The sequence below is a fragment of the Saccostrea cucullata genome, unplaced genomic scaffold (assembly GCF_032062105.1).
Source record: "Saccostrea cucullata isolate Sc308-1 unplaced genomic scaffold, CSIRO_AGI_Scuc_v1 ctg6527, whole genome shotgun sequence".
NCBI classification, from domain to species: domain Eukaryota; kingdom Metazoa; phylum Mollusca; class Bivalvia; order Ostreida; family Ostreidae; genus Saccostrea; species Saccostrea cuccullata.
Genome location: NW_026929068.1, coordinates 28665 through 35861, shown reverse-complemented (window position 1 = coordinate 35861; position 7197 = coordinate 28665). Strand labels below are relative to the sequence as shown.

Sequence of the window (7197 nt, the reverse complement as noted above, 5' to 3'; positions counted from 1 at the left end):
TGGATGTGTACCATATGAAATTTCATCACTAAACCTTTTCCTCCTTATGTATGCAGACGATATGGTGCTCTTTTCTGAAACAGTTTATGGTCTGCAATCACTGTTAGATCAACTGTCAATCTATTGTGAAACATGGAAATTACAAATTAATGTGGACAAATCAAAGATTGTTGTTTTTAGAAAAGGTGGAATAGTGAAAGAACTTGAAAAGTGGTATATAAATGGTGAAAAACTTGAAATTGTTGATCATTTTACATACTTGGGCATTATTTTTAATTATAATAATAAGTTTTCTCGAGCTGAGAAACATCTAGCTGAACAAGGTAGAAAAGCTTTATTTGTTCTTAAAAAGAATATTAGAAACATGTATTTTAATCATGAGACATTATTGTCATTGTTTGATTGCTTCGTGGGCAGTATCTTAAATTATGCATCAGAAATTTGGGGATCACTTAAATCACCTAATATTGAAAAACTACATCTTGATTTTTGCAAACATATTTTAGGTGTTAAAAGGACAACATGTAATGTAGCTGTATATTCTGAATTAGGACGATATCCTCTGCTTTACCACAGAATGTATAATATAATTAAGTTTTGGAAGAAAATTCTTGATAAAAAAAATTGTATCATCCAACATTGTTACAGTGTTTTATATGAGTGTGTAGAAATGCATAATGCAAAAAACTGGTTGTCAAATGTTAAAAGTATTTTATGCAATTTGGGTTTGTTTGAATTATGGGAAAAACAAAAAGTTGAATGTGTGGACCTTCCTATCGTAAAGCAAAGAATTTTTGACCAGGCAAGACAGAATATTTTTTCTCAAATAGATAGCTCTAGTAAGTGTTCTTTTTACAGATATTTAATTGCAAATCAAAATTTACAATTTTACTTACGGAAACCCATACCAATAAAATATCAAAAATGTATTTCCAAATTGAGACTGTCATCACACCAATTGGCAATTGAAACAGGTCGATATAGTAATACAGAAAGACAACGTAGATATTGTTTTTTGTGTTCAAATTATGTTGAGGATGAATTTCATTTTATTTTGATTTGTCCCGCTTATGAAATACACCGTAAAAATACTTAAAGTCTTATTATTGGAAAAGACCTTCAATGTTTAAATTGTTGCAACTTTTTAATGTTGAAAATGTTAAAGAACTATGCAACTTAGGTAAATTTATTTACTTTAGCCTAAAAACTAGAAAAGACATGTTAAATTAACCATTTATGACATATATTTATATATATATTTGTTTCATATGTACATAATTACCATATTCTCCTGTAAACCTGTACAGTCATGTTTGTATTTGTTTGTACTGATGAGCTATAATGCTCAAAGTCAATAAAGAACTTGAACTTGAAATGATGATTTGGCTTATAATTAGCATAATTAACAACAATTAAAAATTCACATTTTGGCATGGTAGTTTCTGAACTCGGTTGTTATTCAAACTTATTGTTCCTTGTATCTAAACCAAATTAAACTGTATGCAATGGTGATGAATTATTATAATTGTTACGTTGATGTTGATGGAAGCATTGAGATGCTGTACTTTATACATGTACATTTTTGTTGATAGAAGCATTGAGATGCTTTAATTTATACATTTATGCTGATAGAAGCATTGATATTCTGTGCTTGTTTTTCTGCTTCAGAGAATGAGAACAGGGAGATTTTTTTCTTTTTATTTAGTACATAAGAACCATCTTGTCCATGCTGTTGTTGGATGTGCAGCATAATGTATATGCTCTGGATGCTTTATATAGTCTCTTTATCATGTATCAGTGACCATGTTTGAGTTCCATTTGTCTCTTCCCGCTGTAACCGTGAAAACTGTCAAAGTGCTCAGTGTCGCTCTTAATAGAATATATAGGGAAAAGAGCGACACTAAGCACTGGCTTCTGCGCATGCCTACGGATTTCGGTCGCTTCAAATCGAAGCGGTGTCCCACTGAATTTAATTCCATGGTAATAGTATCCAAAGTCGTAGATTTTTATGTTTTCTTTGTTTATTTCAATCTTAAAAGAAGGCAAGACATATAACATTTTAAAATTTTAGAACTTTTCGTTTAATTTTTTTTTTACCTTGTATAGAATATTAAATGATCTTTTAATTAAGGAATGTTTTTTTAGTTTTGTGTGAGTTATTGGTGTGTGAATCACACAGACTTGTCACGTAGGCATATTTCATGAAGCGCGCCAGTTATGAGCGTCAGTGCTGAGTGTCGCTCTTCAAAATGGCACTTTCATATTTTCTCACACCTGACTTATATATCGTCTATAAAACAGGTATACAGTAAAATTTCCAGCCGGTTTCAGTTGATATAGATAATTTAGGTATGATTTAAGAATTCTAGAAGAAAAAATCGTAGAAAATAATTATTTTGAAATAGTTATGAGCGTCAGTGCTGAGTGTCGCTCTTCAAAATGACAGTTTCATATTATGGGGAATTTCAGACTTCGCACACCGGCGTTATAATACACAAAATAATTCAGCTGATCATCTTGATAAGTTACATTTCCCAGGCTTTCTCGGAAGGAAAGATATCTTCCTTATCAACAAGTTTGAGGCCCAGTTTTGTAAATCTGCACAATTTTTTATGCAAGTCTGCAAATCATGGAACCTGTAATTTTTCTGCTCTACTTTCTTCTCCTACCGATTCTAAAAATAATTAGTGGGATGTACTAAGTACCCAACATACTGGTATTCCTAGGTATGTGAATTATTGATACTTGTATTATATAATTTAATGTCATATCATTTAATACCCGGTATTCTTTCCGTTTCATTTATTGAGTTGCATTCTTGTTATACGAGGGCCGTTCAAAAATTACGCGGACGGTGCTATTATTTAATCTTACAGACGTCATATAGTTATACAATTTCACAGAAAAGTGTATCTTAAAGATTCCAATAGGTTTTGTGCAGGTTTTCTGTATTTAAAAAAAAAGTCTACTAAAATTATCGGTATGTTGATATCATTGAACAATTGAAGCAAAAGCATGCGGATTCAAAAATTTAACTTATTGATTTTCTATAATTCGCGTTATTTTTCAACATTTTTTTCAAATTTACCTTTTTAAATTGTTCTATTATTATGTATTTAGATATCAGACTTAATATTTGAAGTACTAACAGAAAATTGTAATTTTTCTCTGATGCGATTCCCGTGAAAACGACTATGAAAATGACGTCTCCTGAATTGACGGCGCATCACACTTTTGTTTAAATGTGTGTAATGCTCGAGATATCGGCTACATATATCCAGAATATGCATAATAAATCATACTGTAAACTATGCTTCTTGTGACATTCGCCCACAAATAGCAAATTGAAATTTTAGACAGTCCCAGCAGGCACGCAACGTTGTTTCAACGTTGAAAGGAAGTTGAATATAGGTTGCAACGTTGATCACCTATATATCAACGTTGTTTCAACGTTGCGGTTTCAACGTTGAATCCTCAACCTTTTTCAACGTTGAAACAACGTTGAAGCTGCAACATATTTTCAACGTTGGATGTTCGTCGATATTTCAACATTGAAACAACGTTGAGGCTGCAACATAATTTCAACGTTGAATTTTCGTTGATATTTCAATGTAGAAACAACGTTGAAGCTGCAACATATTTTCAACGTTGAATGCTCGTCGATATTCAACGTTGAAACAACGTTGAAGATTCAACATTTTTTCAACGTTGAGTATTTTCTGATTATGTAGAGTTAACACAAGGTTTAAAAATGCAAAGTTGACTGTCTGTTGATTTCAACGTTGAACTTTCAACTTTAGGAAAGTTAGGAAAAATTTACGTTGAAAAAACGGGTAACGAGTATTGAGCACTTGAGTTTTAAGTTCAAAATATAAAGGTGTCTTTAACTTCTAATCCATGCGATTTTTGGCAATATACACAGCTCTTTGTATTATTTAGAGTACGAGTTTCCTACTGTATCAGAGATACAGGGCGGGGCTTGAGGCGAGAGCGATAGCTCGAGCCGGGCCCCGCCCTGTATCTCTGATACAGTAGGAAACGAGTATTCTAAATGACTTGTGACATGACCTTTCTTTTGACCTCACTAATTTACATGCGTATTTGGGTACCAATCACTCAACCAATCAGATGATTTTGCAGAAAGCTGATTTAGTATTCCATTTTAAGCATTCGCAACTGAAATGCCCAGTGAGGTGGACGTGCAGGTATTTATCATTAAAAAAAAAATATTTAGGGGATGCATAATGTAATTTATTTTCCAAAAAAAAAAAAAAATTAAATTTAGATTTTATTACTTAGTGTTTTTTGCTCTAATCAGCTATTGGTGACATTTTTTTTAATTTAAGCCTCGATTTAATAAATGCAAAACATTTTGATATATCAGAATCGTGCAGGAATATTTTTGATACAAAAATGCTTCGGGGAGAACGTAATCTGAGAGAAATGTCCGACAATGTCCTCCTCCGGTCGTCAAATACAAAACTGAAATAAACAGATGAAAGGAAGGGGACCCATCCATATTTTTTTTAAAAACTTCATTTTTTTAATAAAATGTAACCAAAGGGGATCCGAGTAATCACTGGTGCCCCCCCCCCCATCCCACCCTACTTGATTTTTTTCTTTTCGCTTTCGTAAATGATATTTGGTAAACTTGTATACATACGCTATCTAATTTATCAACAAGTAACGATATCACGCACACAGTGTCTTGGTTGCATATAAATCTAACCCCACGAAATATGATTTTCCTATGATTTTTTTTAAGGGGGAGGGGTTCAAAGTACTGAGTAGTCATTTGTGAACTGCCCCACTCCCTCTTTTCTTAAATTTTTGAATCCGACACGAATAAATTTACGTTGTAAAATTTTATTCTTAATTCACCTCAAATTTTGAGTAAATACTAACAGTGCTACATGTATCATGCTAGTTGAACGATTTTGTGTCTGTATATACAGATACAGCTTTCCGTCATGGCTAAAAATAAACCGTACTGTATCGTTGATATTTTGCAGATACAGTACAGTTTCTGCTCATTTGCATAAGAAACGCTCACAAAAAGTGTTCTGTATCGCAGTTACAGAATGCTTGACTTCAAAGGAAAAGTCGCTGGGTCATGTCACAAGCATTGTTAGAAAATGAAACGCATACATTATACAATAATTGCTGGTTTTTGGGGTCAAAACAATGATTTAGCCATCTGAGGAGTACAATATTTCGAAGATGGCTAAATCATTGTTTTGACCTCAAAACTCAGCAATAATTGTTTTATTATATGATTCACTGATAAAATGACACAGATCTTTACTTGTTTGCATTTTATTAAGTCCTAGCCAAATACAAGAGAGTAGCAGAATTAAAATGTTAATAAACCTTACCAGTCGTATCAATTTGACATTTTTTTTAAATCAATTTTAGTAGCCATGAAAGAAATATATAATGTCAGTCTTTTTCTTGAATAGATTTTGAAAGGAAGGAGTATTATCAGGGAAAACTGACTGACAAAAAGGAAAAAAACAAAATGTTGTTCAGTCAAAGTGTTGGAGGGGGGCGGGGGTCCCTGCATCCCCTCTTACCACCCTCACCTAAAATATTTATTCGCTTATGTTTTGTTCACCTGAAAATAAAAATCAAAGTCGTTTAAATAGCTTTCTAATACAATTTGTATCAATTTGGAATTCCCAAATCTATTTTTAGATCAATGTAGAGGAAGTAAATCCTTGTATTGACCTGGAACATCACGTGCAGGTCAATACAACGTAATATTTTTCTAACATAGTTGGATCTCAGCCAATCAGAGAGATGGAAATTATTCAATCATATAATAATATAAATTGATTTACTCAAAGAGTCACTCAAAGTCTCCCGTAAGTGAATTTCTTCTTGTCCTGCCACTACGATTGTACTGCCTCTTATATTTATTTAAATTTTGCTTGTCAACAAATTAGTGCATGTCTGGGTTAGATTTTTATTTTACTTGGGTGAACCCTTATACCCAGTAAAAAAAAAGTTTAACTGGATCCGTGCCTGTCCGACTTTTTTTTTTGCCAGTTTGATATTTTGTGCAATTATTCAGCATTACACGTTTCACCGCGATGACAGTATACAGGATTATGCATAGCCAGGAGACAATATTTTTTACAATGCGTAATCGAAAAAGTAAGCGTATGTCTTATCTAATAAATTAATGCGATCATTTTTTGAACGAACTAATTTGACATCTCTTCGAGTAAACAGAGGAGCACATGTGTATCCAGAGACTATCTAAAAAGGGAAGATTAACGATTTAACGAATTAATGAGGTAAGTTTGAGGATTTTAAATGAATTTATGAATGCAACTTGCATTTTTTAATTTGGAAAGTTGAATTAGTCACAGATGTGTGACGAACAAAGTTATGTCTACAAATGTGCCTTTGAATATACTAATTTCTTCAAATTGATCAAAGGTAATTAGGTGATCATATTGGATTTAAACAATGTATACAAAGTTTCTTGGTTGTTTTATTGAAAAATCCTTTCATCTTTTTGCTGTAATGAACTAATAGAAATTAATTTATTTTTGGGGTTATATATTTCATGCTTTTGTAGAAGTCATGATGAGCATATACAATACAACGGAAAACCAGGTTGTGGAAGCTGTGGCAAATTATCTCAAATGGGCCCCGGAGAAAGGATGGTGGCCGTAGAAAATGACATTATGCCGACTCTTAATGATGGAACTTTCATTTTTACATGTAGCTCATCTGAGCCCATGGGCCTCTTCTTAATGATAAGATAAATATTTCATGAAGATTTTGATAACAGATTAGATTAATACAATATAAATGTATGTATGGGATTTGTTTTTTCTTTACATGGTACAATATTATTAATAATTCCATATTATTACTATATGACACTCCCCCCTTTCCAAAATGCTTAATTGAATAAATGTTGAATCAACTGTTTTTCAAACATACAATCAACGTTGATTATCAACGTTGATTCAATGTTAAGAATTCAACGTTGATACAAATTTTCAAAATCTAACATGAAATCAATATTGAATCAACATAGAAAACAACGTTGATTCAAAGTTTATTCAATGTTGTGTGCCCTTTTTTCAACATTTAATCAACGTTGATTATCAATGTTGATTCAATGTTCAGACTTCAACGTTGATACAAATTTTCAAAATCTAAAATAAAATCAATGTTGAA

The 7197-nt window shown here is 32.2% G+C and overlaps 1 long non-coding RNA gene across 1 annotated transcript; it reads left to right on the top strand.

Annotated features, from left to right (window-relative positions):
• Window positions 1-6192: 6192 nt before the first annotated feature.
• On the top strand, window positions 6193-6827 carry LOC134279719 (uncharacterized). The gene is made up of 2 exons (XR_009994741.1): window positions 6193-6299; window positions 6587-6827. It is a non-coding gene; the product is annotated as an uncharacterized LOC134279719 (long non-coding RNA).
• Window positions 6828-7197: the final 370 nt, after the last annotated feature.